Source organism: Cryptomeria japonica, chromosome 7 (assembly GCF_030272615.1).
Source record: "Cryptomeria japonica chromosome 7, Sugi_1.0, whole genome shotgun sequence".
Taxonomy (NCBI): domain Eukaryota; kingdom Viridiplantae; phylum Streptophyta; class Pinopsida; order Cupressales; family Cupressaceae; genus Cryptomeria; species Cryptomeria japonica.
In genome coordinates, this window is record NC_081411.1 from 413,425,772 (window position 1) to 413,448,326 (window position 22,555).

Genomic DNA, 22,555 nt, shown 5'->3' on the forward strand with positions numbered 1-22,555 from the left:
AATATGCAATGACTGGTTATGTGGATGATTTAATGAATTGCCATCTTCTTCAGAGAAGGTCAAATAGTGAGGTGAAGTCAGATGACCCACCATAGATTGAAACTGATCAATGTCTAAATCTTTTGGAATGTTGGTAGTGAGCAATGCTTTGTCTAGGATTTCCTTGTGAGCAGATGAGAGTTGTAGCAATTCAAAAATTGAAATTTGAGCATTTGTCCTTTTTAACTATTCAACCACACTGTATCCAGAAGATGATGATGAGGTTAATCTTTTAAATTTGTCCAAGGTTGATTCCTTTTGTTTGTTTGGCAAGGCTGTTGGATTTGATGTTTCTTGAGCCGGGTTGGAAAAACTAGCTCCTTGGAGGGTAACTTTCTTTTGAGATCGGGTTAGAGATCTTGCATATCGTGGTTCATTTGGTTTATCTTGAACTATAATCACATTGCAATATTCTGAGTGTGAAGGTTCAATCATGTTGATAACGTTGTCCTAGCTGGCATAAGTATAATTTACCTTGGCACCTCCTTTGGTCTTTGAGGAATCACCTTGTTCGTAAGCAGGAAAAGGGTCTTTAAATGCTTTATGATCAGCATTGGTTGGATGATTCCCAACAACAACTTTACCAACATCTATGAGATCTTGAATCTCATGTTTTAGCTTCATGCAATTATTTATGTTATGACCCTTATTCTGATGGAAGTCACAGTATTCATTTTCTCTCCACCATCTTGGTTTGACATCTAGATCATATGGTCTGGAGTTATCTGGTAGTGTTATCAAGTTATTTTCCAATAGATTTTTGAAAGCAGATTCATATGATTCTTCAAGAGGAGTAAAATCATGCTTAGGTTTGGAAAGCCAAGGCTTTTCTTTGAACCATTCCTTTGTTTTTTTTGGTGGATTCTCTGCTGCAATCTCAGTAGCTTTAAGTGCTTGTGTACCACTAGCCAAGTTGAATATTGTGGATTTTGAGTTGGTTTTAACAGTGTCTCCTACTCCATCATTAACAACATTCTTGTTGTTGCCTTTGGCAAATTTCCAATACTTGTTCTTCTCTTTAGAGCTAGATCCTGTTTGTGTTTCTTTCCAAGGTGTGATATCCCCCTTCTTTATGAGCACATCTTCCATTCGAATGGCATTATCTACCATTTTGTTAAATGATGGGTGTACTTGCATTTGTATGCTATATTTCAGTTCGGGAACCAAGTTATTGACAAATATATCCATTTTCTCAGAGTCTGGAATAGGTTGTGGGTACCTAGAGAACATCTTTCTCCAGCGTTGGAGAAAAGTAAGAAGAGGTTCCCCTGTTTTCTGTTGAGTATTACAAAAATCGATCATAGTTACAGGATGTCGAATGTTGTATGAGTATTGTTGTAAAAATAGTTGGATTAGTTCTTCGAATGTTTTTATTCCTTTGGCTAGACTTGAGAACCATTCCATTGCTTGACCCCCTAAACTCCTTGGGAAGAGACGCATGAGGTATGTTTGATCGTGCATGAACTCCATACAAGCAGCACTAAATTCCCTAACATGATCTTGAGGATTTGAGGTACCGTCATATTTGCCAAATTTTGGGATTTCCACTCGTGAAGGAAATGGAGGCATATGTAGATTCTTGTCAAATGGAAAGGGACATATTGTTTCCAGAGAATATTGTTTTGGGGACTTGTCCTTATTCTTCAATTCTGTGACCTCCATCTACAAAGCTAGTAACTGTTTGTGTACCATGAGTATAGGTGAGTCTTCCCTTTTAGTAACAAGTGTCTGAACATCATATCCAATAGGAAGTTTGGCACCTTGTTTTGCTAGTTCTAAGAAATAGTCTTCCTTCTCTCGGGTCATGATAGTTTTCATCATTTTTCTAAAGTCTGTCTTTCTGACAGTCAAGGATTTCTTTTTCTGGAGGTTCAACGTCTTCATCAATCTCACTTGATGATGAGAAGTCATTATAATTTTTGGGAATATTATGGTCATTTTTGTTTCCATCATTGTATTCTGTCTCATGTATGGTGGGAGATTCGGGTTCATCAAAAATTGGTCCACCTGATGATGACGGTATGTCAGTGAGTGGATCCTTCACGTAGAATAGATTATCTTGATAGGTGAAGGTTTGTTATTTTCCTTTGACTGTTTCTTACAAGAACTCTTGGTTTGAATAGGAATCTTTATGGATTTGTGTGACCTAGAGTTGTTTGTGATGTAGAGGTCAAGATCAATTTTAGAGCTAGTTTGTTCTGTTTAGAGTATTGTTTAGGAGAAACAACTGAGATTTAGTCTGATTTCAGGAATGATCTATCCTGTCTAAGACATTATCTAAGTTGATTCTAAGTGTAGTGTAAGATTCAGTCTAGTTTTAGGAACGATCTATCCTGTATAAGACGTTATCTAAGTGACTAAAATCTGATAGGTAGTTGATTGAACTAGCTGAAAGGTGATCAACCAAATCGTGCAACACAAATGGCAGAGGTACACTGTCTTGATCTGTTTATGCTCAGGAAAATGACAACTAGTATTATGTTTGCTGTAAGTTGTTTTTAGGAAAGTTTGACTGTTCTGTTCAGACAAAATCAGAGACTCGTACGACAGGATTTTCTAGACCAGACGACAATTTAACAGCTACAGTACGACAATAGTTTTGTTTCGTACAAGTTGCTACTTGGTACCGTATGACAAATGGGCATGTGCAGGACGACAAAAGACTCAGAGCAGTTCTGTTTCGTACGACATATGATACATAGTCAGATGATAGAATAAAATGACTCGTACGACACAGGATTAGGTCTAGGATGACAAACCAAAAGACTCATATGACACAGGATGTCATATAGGCCAATGAATTATTAGACTCATACTATTGTTCACAAGACAAAGCCTAGAAATTTTGAGTTTTTCCAATTGCTAAGTATGATAACTGAGTATGACCAATTCTAAGATGGACTAATTTTTGACCAAGATAAACTAGTTTTTGACACGGATAGAGTTTCAACTTAGGATGGACTAGTTTCTGACACGGACAGAGTTTCGACTCAGGATGGACTAGTTTTTGAGACGAATAGAGTTTTGACTCATTGAGTTGTTTCTGGTCTTCACCAATTTTTGGTATTTCAATTTTTGTTTCAGGGATGAAAACACAGAAAACAAGTAGTATGTATAGTGACTCCAATCACAACATGCAAACCCTAAGCAATTTGGTGAGGAAAGAAAACCTTTGCTTCTAGACTCAGGTACACACCCAATAGCTAATTAGAATATGACCGCTGAGTCTCACGCAATGGATTCTCAATGCTGTATTATCCGACTCCAAACACTAATGGGGGCATGAAATGACAAGTATCTTGGGAGAGTTACTATCTCTCTTGCACAAAGATTATCCCCCTTTCGGAGATGAACCAGGTAGCTTCTAATTTTAAATTGGATTTAGTCAGGGATCCATTTGGTGTGTTGAGGTATAAACTCAATTAAGAGGTCTCCAAGCCTTGAAAACCAAGGTTTAATATACCTGAAGGTACGGAAGAGAGCTATTCCCGAGCACTGCCATTGACTTGATTTTTATCAAATCACATTTATTTTATAGTGGGTTGGAGTACTTGGTGTCTAGCCATTCCCACTTAGGTCATTCCCCTCACACCGACCATAATGGCTTTAAGAGTTTTTCAACCCCTCGGGAGGGCAGGCCTGCTAAAGATGTACAAATCTCAAACAAAGAAAAAGCTTCAAGGGTATGGATTTCTGATTGTCTAGAAAAAGAAAAGAGCATACTCTCCTATCTCTCAGAATCTTCTAAAGCATGAAAGACAAATTTGTTCTTTAACCAGATAGCAAGTTAGGTTCCTAAAAATGAATTTAAAGAATACACGATGTTTGGTCGATTCTCCTCAGGCAACCTGCAAAGACAATGAATCAGTAGTCATATTGTCTTTGTGCGACAAGCATATTCTTCGGCAAGCATTCTGCAAAAACTAGTTAGGCTGTGAAAAACTCTAAGATAGACAGATAAACAGTCAGGGTCATTCGTCCGAATAATCAATCAGAAATGAAAAAATTATGAAAATTTGCCTTTTTTTAACCAGAAAATACAGAATCGTACGACAGGCACTTGACTCGTACGAGACAGGATGCAATATTGTACGAAAGAAGATTGCTGATGATGTCTACTCATACGATAGAGGATCTACTCATACAATAGAGGATCTGCTCGTACGATAGGATATTTGCAATTTGTGCGACACCTACAGTTTGTCGTTTCAGCTTGTAAAAATTGTCGTACAAGATGTGGATGAAAAACCAAAAAATCTGAAACCTGAAAAATAACAAAAAATAAAGCAGCCAGTCTTGGAGGCAAAAAAAATGTAGTCTTCGGGCCCCACAGTGGGTGCCAGAGATGTGTGTGTGTGAAAAAGTGAACCTGTAGCTACAAGCACAACACTTCAATTAAGTCATTATATGCATGGTTAGTAATCAATAATCAATAAGAAATAAACCATACCAAAGCGACTAATTGCCTTCTAAAAGATGCGAGTATAAGATTGCTCTCAGATTTTTATAAGCAATACCAGTGACTAGACTACACCAAGATGAAGGATTTAATCTATATGATATTAAGCAATATGGATGCAAGATGGATGAATAATTCAAGCAATAATCAATTCAAGCAACAATGGATGCAAATAATCTAAAAAGCACAATAATCTTCAATGACTCCAGAGCGAAATTAGCATGATAATAATCTCCAAGCGTGTTCTCAAAAATCTCTGGGGTGAATTGGAATGAGAGCTGAAGACTGAATTTATAGAGAATCACAAGAGAAAAAGCTCAATTTAGGATTAATTGAAATAATTGAGAAATCATGTTCAATTAATCTTGAGATAGATTCCAATTATAGTTTATTTGAAATGCATTCAAATTAGAAGTCCAAGTTGCATTGGAAAATAATAATAAATTAATTCCATGCATATAGGATAAAAATAGATAATTCTTTAATTTATTCAAGAAAAAGGTCTTTTCAATGCAACTGAACTTCTTTTTCTAAAAAGCTTTGAGTTCCAATTTTAGAGAATAATTCAATAATTCAATTAAATTGCTTTTTTGATTTCAATTTCTAAATTTAGAAAAAGAAATAATATCTCAAGTTTGATTCCTCTCTCAATTCAATTCTTTTTTTTGTTTTATTTTCAATTCAACTCTTTGTAATAAATTAATTCATCTTTTGTAATAAATTAATCCTTTTTGCATGATTGAATGGCAAATTAATTAATTAATTAAATATGCAAGGATATTTAATAAATTAAAATGGGATAATTGATCAAAATGATATTATTGGAAATGATTTGATTAATTAAATAAATATTTAATTAATATTAAGTAGTTGATTTGCCATGTGATTTTTGATGATTTAAAGAATTAATAATGTGCTCAAGATTGATTTAATTGCCTTTGGTTAGGACCTTGGTGATGTTGTCGAGATTAGGGGCCCATGGTTTAGATGACCAATTTTAGGGTATTACAGAACCTAGTCGGTAAAGCCTAAGGTTATTGCTATCGGTTAATGAAGGCAAAATGTCTACCGAGTGGCAACCGAGTAATAACAGAATGCATTGAATGAATAAAAGCATTATTTAATGAAGGAAGTTGATGAGTTGGCTATTATTAAATGATTGGTATGCCGTGCATGAACTTTGTTAAAGAATCTATGGTAAACAAAAATCGATAGGAAGATCTACAACTCAAATTGAGCCGCAATACCTTAGCACAAGTTCCAAGAAATGTATGCAAGTTCCAAGGCAGGGTAAAACATTTTTAGATCAAAGGATACATTGAACCTGGTCAAGTTTGAAGATCTAATGGCTGTGATTGATCATGGGATATGTGATCAAGGAAATTAAGCGGTTGGCAAATTGTTTATAAATAAGGAACTGTTGATAAACAATAAATGCGGGCAAGTGTATGCACAAGGATGCTACATAGTGATTACCGAGCACAGAAGCTTGAGGACTTGTTTGAATAATAGAGTATAGAGCCCAGTAGATGGACAAGATAAGTCCTATTGTATTGAGCAAATAAGAATCTACTTTAGCATTTTTAGATGTGAAGTTGCAGATAGATTTTTATTACTGTTATTTTGTAAAGTGACATAAAATCTCTTAACCGAGTGGACTTAACAGTCTTATTTGTAAAACACTCTAGCAAGGTGACATTCTGATTGAGTGTTTGAAATCCTTTAACATGCTCACTTCTAACAAGGTGAAGATCCTAACAGATCTGAGGGAAATCCCTTAACCGGGTCACATCTAGCAATGTGTTTGTAATCTTTAACAGGATTTGCTTTTAACCGAGCATACTCTAGAAGAGTATATTTCTTAGTGGGTCCGAAATCCCACAGTGGTTTTTCCCTATTTGGGTTTCCACATTAAATCTGGTGTAATGAGTGTTATGATGTTTATATGCTTATGAGTTTGCATGTTTAGCAGTTTTGGTTATATTGCTGAAGTATATGTTACCGAGGTTGAATTTGTTGTTTTATGGAAGATTAAGTTTGTATGATTCACCCCCCCCCCCCTCTCATCTTATTAGCTTGGCATCTGTACTTAACATTAAGTATCAGAACTATCACATGTGATGTTCAAAACAAGTTCATTCACCTCAGCCATAAAGGTTGATATGTTCTTATCATCTCCCATCTTTAGCATCTCATAGTTTCCTTTCAAACTCTACAACTTAGCAACTTTGACATGGTTATCTCCTTCATACAAGGTCACTAACTTCTCCCAGATCTCATTTGCTAACTAAAGTCCCATCACATTAGTCATCTCTAAATTAGTCAAGGCACTATAAAATGCTTCCTTAGCTCTTATGTTATGTTTATCATCCTTTATCTCAATAATAGTAACTGGACCATTCTAAGGAATAGCATAGGCATTCTTTGTGATCTTCCAATAAACTTCTCCAAGACACTTCAAATGAAACTCCATCCAATCCTTCCATACAATTTAATTGTTTCCATTAAATCTAGGACTCTCTTTCTTGAACACATAGGTTGCCATCCTGGATCTCCTCAAGCGGTCAAACTTCTTCTGGAGGATCTACCTCTGATACCAATTGTTGGAAACAACAATGAAAGAAAACTGAGAGGGGGGAGGGCTGAATCAATTTTCAACAGATTAAACAACTTAAGCACAATCTTAGATCTGATCACTTTCAACAAGAATAAAGATAAATGCAATAACAAGAACACACATAACACCAATATTTTTGACGTGGAAAACCCGATTAAGAGAAAAACCATGGTGGGAACCTACCCATAATAAGATGATACTCTACTTTAGTATGTGTAAATATTACAATGAGGAATGCACATGTATCTAGGCATACTTCCTAGAGCTCACTACCCAAAATATGATGACCCAAAAGGTTACAATCCTCAGGGAAGGCTCACTACCTTACAATAATATTCAGAATATAATCCGATTAAGATGAACTGAAAGAATAGCATCTACAAATGCTTGATGATAGTTCTGATTAAGCACAATTGTCTTCCTTGCAACACACTTTGCTCTACACTTCACACCAAAGAATAAATTTTCTTGATCACACATACACCACTCTCTGATAATGTAGACACAACACCCATACCCAAATTACATGAGTATAACACCTATTTATACAAATCATCAACCTTGAATACAAGGTCGGCTAAACCCTTAATGCCTAATTATAAAAATACATCACACAATACATAAATCAACCACCATACCAATACAATGTCATGACAACATAACATGGACCCAAATCAACTCCTCGAACATGCAACACCACTAGAAATCTCACCAAGATCAACCGCAACATGCTACACCACCAAAAATGTCAAATAACATGAAGATTATCACCAGACCCATAAGATCTCTAATAACATGCAAAATGATCAATGCGGACCACCAAAAAAATAGATCTGTTAGCATTTGGCATTATAACAGACAATGGGAGATTGTTGGCATTTCAATAAGGATATTGAGAAGGTTGTTGATGATTATGGATATAACTGATTAAGGATTTTTACTGTCTTGCTATTATTATTTGTCATTGATGTCAAGAAATTGATTTTCTGATTCAGTATGATGTTGCCATATCTTGAGAAGTATGATTTGAAGAGTATAAAGATGTCAGTAAAAAACACAGAAAGATTATGATGAATAAGGGGATGATTAAGGTATTCAATGGGCAACTATTACTGAGTCAGACAATGATGAGATCATGATATTTAGATTGTTTTAACATCATATATTTGTTGTAAATTGTAAGGTTAATACTATACTATGTTACCAAGCAAAGAACCTAGTCGGTAAACCCTAAGGAACCTAGTCAGTAAACCCTAAGGTTATCACTATCGGTTAATGAAGGCAAAATGTCTACCGAGTGAAGTTTAGTATTCACCGAGTTGTTATCGAGTTATAATCGAGCTATAACAGAATGCATTAAATGTTTACATGCATTATTTAATGAAGGAAGCTAATGAGCTGGAATTGATTTAATGATTGGTATGCTGTGCATATAGTTTGTTAATGAATCTATGGCAAAGGAAAGTCAGCATGAAGATCTACAACGCAGATTGAACCGCAATACCCTAGCACAAGTTCCAAGAAATGTATGCAAGTTCCAAGGCGGGGTAAAACATTTTTTAGATTGAAAGATGCATTGAACTTGGACAAGATTGAAGATCTGATGGCTATGATTGATCATGGGAAATGTGATCAAGGAGATTAAGTGGTTAGCTAATTGTTTATAAATAGGAAACTGTTGATGAACAATGTATGCAGGCAAGTGTATGCACATGGATGCTACATTGTGATTACCGAGCACAGAAGCTTGAAGACCTGTTTAAATAATAGAGTATAGAAGCCCAACAGATGGACAATATTAGTTCTATGTCTAGATTGTATTGAACAAATAAGAATCTGCTTTAGCATTTTAGATGTGAAGTTGCAGATAGATTTTTATTACTGTTATTTTGTGAAAGTGACATAAAATCTCTTAACCGAGTGGACTAAACAGTCTTATTTGTAAAACCCTCTAGCAAGGTGACATTCTGATTGAGTGTTTGAAATCCTTTAACAAGGTCACTTCTAACAAAGTGAAGATCCTAACAGATCTGAGGGAAATCCCTTAACTGGGTCACATCTAGCAATGTGTTTGTAATCTTTAACAGGATTTGCTTTTAACCAAGCATACTCTAGAAGAGTATATTTCTTAGTGGGTCCGAAATCCCACAGTGGTTTTTCCCTATTTGGGTTTCTACATTAAATCTGGTGTTATGAGGTTTATGATGTTTATATGCTTTTGAGTTTGCATGTTTAACAATTTTGGTTATATTACTGAAGTATATGTTACCGAGGTTGAATCTGATGTTTTTATGGAAGATTAAGTTTGTATGATTCACCCCCCCCCTCTCATCTTGTTGGCTATTGGATCTGTACTTATATTAAGTATCAGAACTATCAAGGTCATGATTTGGAAATGCCAATAAGCATGCTAGAATCATTGACAATAGCTGCACAAGCACCACTTAATCAAATCTTCATTGATCTACATGCTAATACTCAAAAACACTTCAACAAAAAAAATGCAGACAAGAAAGATAACTTGCAGAGCACTAAATCACAAACCATATGAATTAAAGATACACACGAACATCCCAAACACTCCCAAATATACAACATGAGATATAATCATTCTGGAGCACAACAGATCAAACACCAAAACACTGCAATACTGAAAAACATATCTTCATACCAGAATCCACAACTTGATCAAATCACTACATAGCATCATGAAATCAATATGTAATGAAGTATATCTACTTGATTTAGAATATCATACAGATAAACCAACTAGATGGACTCCTTGCAAACACCAGAACACCAAAACAACTTCCCGCAACACTGGAATACATGAATATGTTGACATAAATGACAACATCATATCCTAGCAACAACAATATTGAATAATAGGAACTGGAAATTGAACTTAGCTAAAATCTTACCTATCATCTTGGTAGCCTCATTTCTCTTGCAAGAAAATCTGACAAGGAAATGGGAAAATAATACCCTTTCTTCTTCAAGTGTTCTATGTATTTTACATTTACTTTTTCCATGTGGGAACAAACTTACAATAACATAAAATGATCCAAGACATACTTGGGTACATTGTATGGGGTATCTTCATAACCTCCAATCCTTAGATATGAGAAATTGTGAAATTGAATAAAACAAGTCTTCCAAATTAGGTTATTAGTTTTGTAGCTTCTAGGAATAATCTCTTTTCAAGTGAACCTTCGATTCTTTTAATCATTATACACAAGAAAGCACCATTGATGTACAAAGATAATCTTTCAATCCCATTTTCCTTTGCAACAACAAGAAATAATCATATATGCACACATATGTTATCAGAGGGCTTAGGTTTTACAACCCTGAGCGAGACACTTCTTTGCTAATGACAATATATGTCAATAGTGAACACATATGAAAAGATGGCCCTCATTGATAACCTGTGAGTTTCTCATGTAAATATTGTCTTATAAGTCTCTCCCAATCAATGTATGAATTATCACCATAGATAAGAATCATAAATTGTCACATCTAGAAGGGAAAATCCTATGCTTTAGCACTTCCCACAACCCGAAGTATAATAGTAATAGCATCAGATATTTCATTCTATAAATGATCCCTTTTTAGCAATAGAGTTTTGATTTATCCTTCTTCTTATATTTAACCACTTGATCGCAATTTGGTCTAGGCACCATTCCCTTTTATCTGAAAAATAATCCCACCCGGACGCCACAAATATATTCATAAATTTCTTCCTTTCGGGAAGCCTGAGCACTCGAGACACAATTTCATAATTAATTTTGACAAGCATCAAACCTTTGAAAGTTTAAATTTCATGGGATTCAGGATGGTAGTGATTAGCACAAAAAATGATTAACTCCATACAAAGGATGACATATGGGAAACCGTCGGCTTCGAGTAGCCTACTTTCAACAACTTTCTTAACAATAGGAGAGGCAGACTCTTGTCTCATTTTTATTAAAATGCCATGAAGAATCACTTCACCCAACTTTTTGTCTGCTATACTACCTAATCCATTTTCTATTTTGTGAGCCATGGAGAAAATAAGGGTTTGGAACTCTGATGATATAAAAGACAATTTACGAAAAGATCTGCAACACTAGTTGGTAGGGGGTGACCATATATTAGAGTCTTGCTAGGTAGACTTATGAGGGGATTCTCAATTTATCACATTGGCTATATTTCTTAGAAGGTTTCACCTTTAAATCAAGAAATAAAGGAAAATAAAACCTTTTTAAGAAGGAGCATTAAATTCATTTAATTATGGTGGCAGGGGTACCTTCATTCTCTTTTGAAAGTTGTGTGAACATACTTGAATTACTTTCACCACCTAACCAACCATTAATGTCTTATACTTGTAATTACTTTGGAATGATCACTCCTTGGGGGATGAAAAACCTTTTAAATTAAGATGTCAATGACTTTTTGAAAATTTGGACCATCACTGACAAGGGGTGTTAGGGTTTGGCAAATTTTCGGCTTGTTGACTTAGAGAGACAAGTCCAACATAGATAATCAATGTTAAGACATCCTAAAGAGTAATCAAAAGGTCAAAAAACTTAAGAACTCATGAACCATATAAATTAAAAGATATAAAGGTTTTAAATAAACCTAGCTGACTGACACAGAGAATTCTTAGCATACATGACCGATGACAATGATTTAAAGCAAAGAGTAGTTGAGTGATCAACAAATTTTTGAACTTTAGTGCCATGAGTGCTAGGTTCATAAATTTGTAATTTTTATTACTTGGTATAACATTTGGACAAAGGAGAGACTAGGAGACATGACTTAGCATCAAATGAAGATGAAAACATGCTAAATGACAAATTTAAATGAGAACTTCCTTTCTAAAGAGGGCAACCAAAAATTTGAAAATTAGATCTTTGTTGTTGCTAGGCTAGGGTTTTGTGGTTTAATCTATTTAGTCTTTCAATATTGTTGTTTCCACTTTCACCATAAACAGTCAGCTAATATATTAATACCTTGCTCCATTTCTCTAGAAATGCCCATTTATCATCTTATGGGACTACCACAAAGACAAATTATCAGTTATCTTCATTTCATGGAATCATTTCTCTGTTACATCCAACACCTTGCGAAATAGTGACGAAGAAAATTAAGACTACATAGTTATCGCTATTACACAAGGCCATTATCATGTTATACTAAGAACTCTGCGAAACAATGATAAAATAAAAATAATAAGGCTTATAAGGGTTTTTCTATTTAATGGAACCATGTTTCATCATGTTGGATAGTACGTTAAACAATGATTAAGGCTACATAGTGCAGTATGATATTGCCATTTCACAGAGATCAGGTTTTGTTAAATTAGACATTCAGCGAAATGGAGATGAGCGGGCATAGTTCATAAAGGCGCCGCTATTTTGCAGGTCCCACATTTTTTTATTTTGAGAAAGTAGCAAAATAACGATAACGGGGATAGATCTCATGAAGTGCTATTGCTATTTCACTAGAAATAGATACCAAGTGATGTAGAAGGATGCAATTTAGCGATAACTTAACAAATTATCGCTATATGGAAAGGGGTATGTAAATAATGAAAAGTCATGCTACGATATAGTGATAAAAACCAAAATTGGTATCACCATATCGCACAAGGTTGAAATAAAGAGAAAATGAATGTTGTGATAAATTTTGTCGCTATTTCGCAACGATGAAACAAAATTAATTATAAAATCTTGCGATATGACAGAAATAGTGAGCCAAGGCAAGTTGATGATGACATTAAAATTATTTTAAAAAGGGTGGTGAAGTTGTTAATGGCACAAAGGAATGATATGAAAAAAAACCCTAAAGGTCACTGTTAATAACTGATTTTTAGCTTAGTTTTCCATTCCAGGATTGAGAATTGTGTGAGTTGGGCTCTATGATGAGAAGGAATGAGCAAGAACTGCACATGATAACTACAATTAAGTACTCAGTTGCTTCCTCAACTTGCCACATTTGCAGAAGTATTTAAATTTTCAATATAGAACATAAAACAAAATGCTTAAAAGAAAAGAAGAAACTGGGGAAGGGGAGAGCTCTAAAAGGGAGGAGAGTTCAAAGAAGAAACCTAGGTTAAAAAACTAGCTAAAAGGACTTTATAAAAATCCTTGTTAGATGCATTACCTAGCTCGGCATACACATGAGCCAAAAACACATTTAAAGATAAAATGGATGGTTGTAGGGATGCTATAATTCCCATTCCAGGAAGGAATTTGTTTTTGTATTTTACAAGAATAAAAATGGAAAGATTCTTGTGTCGAATCCTAGGACTTATGACATTGCACAATTAGCTGCGCCAAATGTTTTTTTGGATATTGAGTTAATTCAGCTGTTGGCAAACAATTACCATCCTGTTACTAGAATTGTTAGAATGCCAAAAGGGAACCCTGTACTGGAAGTTACAAAATCTACTATTGTTGACTGCTTTATTCTTAATAGACAAGCTCTCACTAAAGTTGACCTTGAGCAATTTGAGATGGATTATAATAGGATACACAAGATATTCAAGAAGGATGAGCTTCCATCTTATAAGATGAGGGATATTAACAATAAGCCTCTGATAATAACAAGCAGTTAGCCCTTCCCTATTAATGATTTCCTTGTGTATTTCCAGAGAACTTTCTTTGCTCTATGTCAAATACTGGGAGAAGATGCCAAAGCCAAAATACCAATATCACTCATGTACATGGCCACGAGGATCCAAAATTCTAAGGTGAACTTTGAATTTGAATTTGCATCTAAGATTGAGAGGAAGATACATGATAAACTGGTGGCTTGGAAAGAAAAGAAAAGTAATGACTTCCACCATTACACTTTGTTGTGTTATTGTTGACTACTAATTTTGCATTAGATACTAACAACCTTATGGGAAATTAAGTGATGGCGGGAACCTTTGTGCTAGATTCATTGAATAACCTTCGAGATTGAGAAGTCAACTCTTCATACAATTTGGGGGAGAAAAGGGAAAGGAGAAAACTTAAAAGCTGCACTAATTAGGTGATACACCAGAATGATTTTGGAATATTTACAACACAGAAAACCCAAATACATGCAGTTCTAAGATCCATTCAACAATATACATGCTCGGCACAATTTGAAAAGATAATTAAATCAAGATCATCCAACATAACATAACACACACCATTCATCTAATAGATAACAAGTCATATAATATAGTTTAATTCGTAGAGTCTCATAGCACATATCATAGAAGTATTGAATTCAAATAAAACACATAAGTTAATATATTTAAGCTTCAAACAACATAATCATATAGGTTGTAGGCACAATTTGATATATTTTATCATCCACTGAATTCAATTAACATAAAGGCTTCTTCACAAAGCCAAAGTCTAAAAGTAATCTTTTCAAAAAGTCTGAACCTCTAAGATGATAACTCAATGATGAACCACTAGTACCAAACCGGTACTGAGAGGGGGGGGGGAATCGGTACAAACACAAATATAGTCCAAAACCGGTTTGACAACAAATACTCCAAATGACTGACAAACAGGGATACCGGTAAAACAGAGTGCAACCAGTAACATCCAGTACAACTCAATCAGTCATGAACCGGTCACTTAATAAGATTTCCTCTTAGCTCAATACTACAATATCATTATATTCTCATGCATAAACAAGTAAACTTAACCATTAGATCTTCACAACAGTGAGTTCAATATGTTTTATAGACAAGCATAAAACATAGAACCTTCATGTTCTTAACAGGTAAAACAAAGCATCACAAGACAAAAGTACTTCACATGACACACATATTTTTTCACATGGAAACCCAACTGGGAAAAACCACGGTGGGGATGAATACCCACAAGCTGCTTTTTGAACTCTTTAGAAGTCTGCTCTATTAGGAGCCTTGTTTGGTTAAGGACATTACAATAGGTTCTAGTAGGAACCGATCCTGTTAGGGATCACCCAGTTAAGGGATACTCGGTTAAGGGTTAAACTCGGTAGGGTCACCTTGTTAGAGGATTTCAAGAGCTCAATAGCTGAAAGGATCTCCTAAGCTCTCTAGCTTCTCAGAACTCATTAGCCTTGAGTTACCTAGTTAAGGGATTTGAATCAAGCTTGTTAAGACCACCCGATTTAAGGGATTTTGAATCAAGCCAGTTAAGGCTACCTTGTTAGGGGTTTTTACAACTGTTGAAGTGGTTAGAGATCAACAGGTATTACAATGATCTATTAACAACACTCAATGCTAATGCAGATCCATTTAGGATCCTCTTTTCCTTCTACACATTCACTTTGTAGGTATCTCTTCTCTCCTTTGGTCTGGCAAGAATCACGTATCACTTCCCTTGGATACACACTCACAAATTTTGCCAACAACCTCAGAAAGAAACCCAATATCAACCTTATAGGAAACATACAGGTCGGTAGCAAAAACCCTAAACCCTAAACTTGTTAGGTTAAGCAATTCAAACGGTTCGATCCTGACCGTTGAATCATACTACATTAAATACAACAATCTTGAATTGATCTCAAGGCATTCTCCATCATCCATTATCCACCATTTTCATGGCGGCTGATAACCCATCACACGTTATCACCATTTGACAGACTTCGCACATTCTCGGGGTAGATAGGAATAGTCATCTTCATGCAAGATCCTTCACACACATAGAGCTTACATGGCAACACAATCAGTCATCTATCATACTACTAACTCATCACACAAAGATCACCGATTGAGTCACACAGACTTGAGGTATTCCAACCGGAAACCCCGAAGTGGAAGCTACCTACCAACTGGTAGTCATACAATGCTTCCATGTGCCAGTTCCCATAACTACATGCTGGTTCACCTTGAACAAATATGCCGCTTCACTTTGGCATATAAACCGGTTCATACATATGCCGATTCCTCTCTCTCTTCACTTATCACATATGCCGGTTCACACTATGTCCCATATTGGCATCAATGACAACATACAATATCATTATATCTTCATGCCAGTTCACATAATGCCAACATTCTCCCCCTTTAGCATTGATGGCAATATACAAAAGATATCTTCTCTACTTCACATCTTCTCCCCATTTGTTGAAGATATCTTTTCACTTCACTCCTTCTCCCCCTTTGACAACAATGCCAAAGTGGAGGTACAATCATCACTGTTTCATTATGCTGCTCCCCCTGAGGAGTAGCATCCTTAAACACACCAATCAACCAAAAATTTGTCTTTCTAGTACCCGACTGATGTGGAACAATCACTTTTAGTTCACCTTCTGAAGGGGCAATACCCCTAATTCACCTCTCAAATGCACAAATGTTGTCTTTGGGAGAGGCTTGGTGAATATGTCTGCTAATTGCTCCTTACTGGACACATGCTCCAGTGCAATCTCTTTATTCTGAACCTTTTCCCTCAAGAAATGATACTTAAGCTCAAAATGCTTGGTTCTAGAATGTAAAACCAGATTCTTTGATATATTGATAGCACTTGTGTTATCACAGAATATACTTACCAGTTTAGATACAGGGATCTTGAAGCCTTCTAGTACATGCTTCATCCAGATTGTTTGAGTGCAGTTCATGAAAGCTGCAACATACTCCGCTTCCATTGTAGATTGAGAGATACAACTATGCTTTTTACTCATCCATGAGACTAGTCTACCACTGAGAAAGAATGCACCACCGGTTGTGCTCTTTTAGTCATCCACATTACTGGCCCAATTAGCATCTATGAACACTTTCAGATTGAAATTATTGCTGTATGGGTACCACAATCCATAGTCAACTGTTCCCTTCAGATACTTAAGAATCCGCTTGACTGTACTCAAGTGATATTCTCTTGGACTCTTCTGGAACCTTGCAGTGATGCCAACTGCATGTGCAATATCCGATCTGCTATGCACTACATAATGCAACTTACCAATCATTGATCAGTATTCCTTCTCATCAACCAGTGCGGAATCATCCTCCTTTGTCAATTTGCAACTGGTCACCATCTGTGTACCAACCGGTTTGCTATCTTCCATGCCACAAGTCTTCAACACCTCTTTGACATATTTGGACTGAGTGATGAAGATTCCATCTTCCATCTACTGGATCTGTAGTCCAATGAAGAACTTAATCTCCCTATGAGTGACATCTCAAACTCTTTCTTCATCTCATCAGCAAACTCATGACTCATCTTGTCATCTCCACCAAAGATGATGTCATCAACAAAAACTTCATAGATCAGGATTTGATCTCCTTCAGACTTCAAGTAGATATTGCTATCTTCACTTGTTCTCTCAAATCCAATATTCACAAGATGGGAATGTAGGCACTCATACCATGCCCTAGGTGCTTGCTTTAGACCATATAATACTTTATGTAGCCTACATACCATGTCACTGTCTTCAGATAGGGCAAACTCATCTGGTTGCTCAATATACACCTCCTCTTCAAGTACACCATTTAAGAATGCAAATTTTACATCCATTTGATATACCTTGAACCTCTTAAAAGCTGCATATGCAAGAAGCATACAAACTCCTTCCAATCTAGCTACAGGAGCAAAGGTTTCCCCATAGTCTTCACCTTCTTCTTGAGCATATCCTTTGCATACCAGTCTAGCTTTATTCGTAATCACTGTACCATCCTCATTTAACTTATTTCTGAACACCCATTTGGCGCCAATGACATTTTCATGCTCTGGTCTGGGTACCAAGTACCATGTACCATTTTTCTCTATCTGTCAAGTTCTTCTTCCATTGCCTTGATCCAGTCTTCATCTTTATGAGCCTCTTTGAATGACTTAGGCTCAAATTCAGAGATCATACATGAGTTTTCTCTGATCTTTCTTCTGGTAAGGATTCCTACATCCTTATCACCTATGATTTGCTTGGGATCATGATTCAACTTGACATACCGAGGAATGGTCTTAACTAGTTCTTCTTGCTTTTCTTCTTCATCCTCATCTTCATCAGTATCAACATTCACCGGTTGAGGAACACTGTTACTGGTACTCGGTTGACTGACAAACAATTCCCAGAAGGTTGCAACCGATTCATTTACAACTTGCTCACTGTCGGTTTCCTTAATCTTCTTAGAGGATTCATCAACTCTTACATTGATGCTTTGCATAATTCTCTGATTCCTATTGTTGTAGCACTTGAAAGCTTTACTCTTGGTGGAATATCCTAGAAATATTCCCTCATCACATTTAGCTTCAAATTTTCCCTGATGTTCACTCCTCTTGATGTAACATTTGCTACCAATTACCTTAAAGTAGTTAACCATAGGTGTCTTACCGGTCCAATACTCATAAGGAGTTTTGTCCTTACCCTTTTTGATGAGTACCCGGTTCATAGTGTAGACTACAGTGCTCACCGCTTCTCTCCAAAAGGTGTGACCAACCTTTCCTTGGATCAACATGGTTCTAGCTGCTTCAACCACAGTCTGGTTATTCCTCTCTACTAGGCCACTCTGCTGTGGAGTTCGGGGGGTAGACAACTGTCTCTTGATGCCAAATTCTTCACAATACTTATTGAATTCACTGGAAGTGAATTCCCCTCCTTGATCAGTTCTAAGACATTTGATCCTTTTACTGCTTTCCTTCTCCACTAATGCTCTAAAAGCTATGAATTTCTCAAAAGCTTCAGACTTGTCTTTCAAGAATATGACCCACATCATTCTTGAGCAGTCATCAGTGAGAATCATGAAGTACCTATCACCCTGCACACTTCTAGTTTTCATAGGACCACATAAATCAGTATGCACAAGATCAAGCAAGTTGTCAGCAGTGAAAGATTTACCTTTAAAGGTTGAGGAAGACATTTTCCCCAATTGACATTCTCTACACAAGGTATTATCCGGTTTCCTCAGCACTGACAACCCTCTAACTGCCTTGAGCTTACTAGCCTTCACAATTTTATCAAAGTTCACATGGCAAAATCTCCTATGTCATATCCAGCTATCATCAAGCTTAGCCATAAGACATGTACTTATATTTGCATTCAGATGAAATAGGTTACTTTTAGTTGCATGTCAGTGGCTACCAATTTACCATTTTTACCTTTGATTCTACAAACTCTATTCTTGAATTGCAGAGTGAGGCCACTATCATTTAGTTGGGCAACACTTATAAGGTTGTGTCTGATACCATCAACCTAGTACACATTGTCAGCACTACTCTTTCCATTCAAAGAGATGGACCCTCTGCCTTTGACCATGCATGGTGCATCATTGCCAAAGCGAACCACACCACCATCATACTCCTCTAAAGATAGAAACTTGCTTCGGTCACCAGTCATATGGTGAGAACAACCACTGTCAATGATCCACTCATTGGAATCATCAAACCGGGAGACAAGAGCCTTCTTGTCTGCCACATCTTCCTTTACAACAACAAACACAATGTCTTCATTCTCTTCATCTTTTGAATCCTCATTTGTGACACCTTGATCAACTGCCACAAAACAATTTCTCTGGTTTCCTCCTTTGAATTTCTTGAACCTTTCCAGTTTATCCTTGTTGTCACTATTAGGACAATTCATAGCAATATGTCTTATCTGGGTACAGGAGAAACATTTCAAAGGTAGCTTACCTTTGTATTTACCAGTTCCTTTTGAGAATTTCTTGGCAAGAAGTGCTTTAAATTCCATCAGAAACTCTTCATCCTTCATATCTCTGCTCTGATTAGGTTCCCCACTAGTGCTAGCCTCTTTTCCTTTTCTAGATGGTATAGCAGAGGCTTTAAAAGCTGATTCTATCTTTTGAACACTGCCATCAAAACTATTTAGTTCATAGGCTATCAACTTGGCTATGATGGAGTCCAAGGATGCCTTAGACTTGTCTATTGATCTCAGCTCCTGAATAGCAACAACCCTTATTGCATAGACCGACAACATGGATCTTAGGACTTTGCTTACCATAGTGGAATCTTCTATTTTGCCACCTGCACTCTTTATTTCTCCAACAACTATTTTGATTCTTATTCCATACCGCTGAATGGTCTCTCCTTCAACCATCCACATGTCTTCAAACTTCCCTCTCAGGCTCTCTTCCTTAGCCTATTTTACATGCTCATCACTACCATAGATATTTTCAAGAGCATCCCATACCTCTTTGGGATTTGCCTTGTCCTGAACATCAATGAACTCAATGTCAGATAGACTACCGATGAGGGCTTCCATGACTTGCCCATTTTCTTGTATCTCTCTCTTTTGGTCATCGGTGAGAGTATCGGTAGGAACAACATATACATTTTCAACATAACTCCAATGTTGAACACCCATGCTTTTGATGAATATCTTCATCCTGTCTTTCCATATTCTAAAATTTTCCCTGTTAAACTTTGGACCTTCCCTCTTCATCATTTGACTAGGATCTTTTCCTCAAGCAGTTAGGATTACAACACAGAGGACCTGGAGGTGCTTTGATACCAATTGATAACTCAATGATGAACCACTAGTACCAAACCGATACTGAGAGGGGGGGGGGTGAATCAGTACAAACACAAATATAGTCCAAACCCAATTTGACAACAAATACTCCAAATGACTGACAAACAGGGATACCGGTAAAACAGAGTGAGCCAGTAACATCCAGTACAGCTCAATCAGTCATGAACCGGTCACTCAATAAGCTTTCCTCTTAGCTCAATACTACAGTATCATTATATTCTCATGCATAAACAAGTAAACTTAACCATCAGATCTTCACAACAGTGAGTTCAATATGTTTTATAGACAGGCATAAAACATAGAACCTTCATGTTCTTAACAGGTAAAACAAAGCATCACAAGACAAAAGCACTTCACATGACACACATATTTTTTCACGTGGAAACCCAACTAGGAAAAACCACGGTGGGGATGAATACCCACAAGTTGCTTTTTGAACTCTTTAGAAGTCCGCTTTGTTAGGAGCCTTGTTCGGTTAAGGACATTACAATAGGTTCTGGTGGGAATTGATCCTATTAGGGATCACCCGGTTAAGGGATACCTAGTAGAGTCACCTTGTTAGAGGATTTCAAGAACTCAATAGCTGAAAGGATCTCCTAAGCTCTCTAGCTTCTCAGAACTCATTAGCCTTGAGTTACTCAGTTAAGGGATTTGAATCAAGCCGGTTAAGACCACCCGATTTAAGGGATTTTGAATCAAGCCAGTTAAGGCTACCCTGTTAGGGGATTTTACAACTGTTGAAGTGGTTAGAGATCAACAGGTATTACAATGATCTGTTATCAACACTCAATGATAATGCAAATCTGTTTAGGCTCCCTTTTCCTTCTACACATTCACTTTGCAGGTATCTCTTCTCTCCTTTGGTTTGGCAAGAATCACGTATCACTTCCCTTGGATACACACTCACAACTTTTGCCAACAACCTCAGAAAGAAACCCAATATCGACCTTATAGGAAACATACAGGTCGGTAGCAAAAACCCTAAACCCTAATCCGGTTAGGTTAAGTAATTCAAACGGTTTGATCCTGACTGTTGAATCATACTGCATTAAATGCAACAATCTTGAATCGATCTCAAGACATTCTCCATCATCTATTATCCATCATTTTTATGGCAGCTGATAACCCATCACACGTTATCACCATTTGACAAACTTTGCACATTCCTGAGGTAGATAGGAATAGTCATCTTCATGCACAAGAGCTTACGTGGCAACATGATCTATCCTCTATCATATTGCTAACTCATCACACAAAGATCACTGATTGAATCATATAGACTTGAGGTATTCCAACCGGAAACCCTGAAGTGGAAGCTACCTACCAATTGGTAGTCATATAATGCTTCCATGTGCCGGTTCCCTTAACTACATGCTGGTTCACCTTGAACAAATATGCCGCTTCACTTTGGCATATAAACCGGTTCATACATATGTCAGTTCCTCTCTCTCTTCACTTATCACATGTGCCGGTTCACACTATGTCCCATATTGGCATCAATGACAACATACAATATCATTATATCTTCATGCCGGTTCACATAATGCCAACATAAGAAAGCAAAAAGAAGGCTTGTAAATAGCCTTTGGCCCTAACAAACAACATGACAATAAGAAAAACAACCCTAGCAACCATTCCTTGATGGGAATCTTCCTGTGTGGCATTCATAGGGATGCATGCAATCAAAAGGCCAAAAATGTTCTTGTCATTGTTCCAACTACACCTCAACAACCACTGCACCTTCCAAAAGAAGAAAAAAGTGGTGCAAACAACATTCTGGTTCACTAACCATCAGAGAAGACACACGGAAACTCAGGGGAGACCCAAATTCGAACGTGAAAAGGGAACCGAAACATGCAACATACAAACACCAAGTGTCGTTGCCTTTGAATGAGAGAGATGGGGCTGAGAAGCACACAAAAAAGGGAAGAATTGAGCCATGTGGTAGCTTCGTGTTCCCTCAACACTGGGTGAGTAAAGAGAGCCACTTAAAGAAGCTTCGTAAC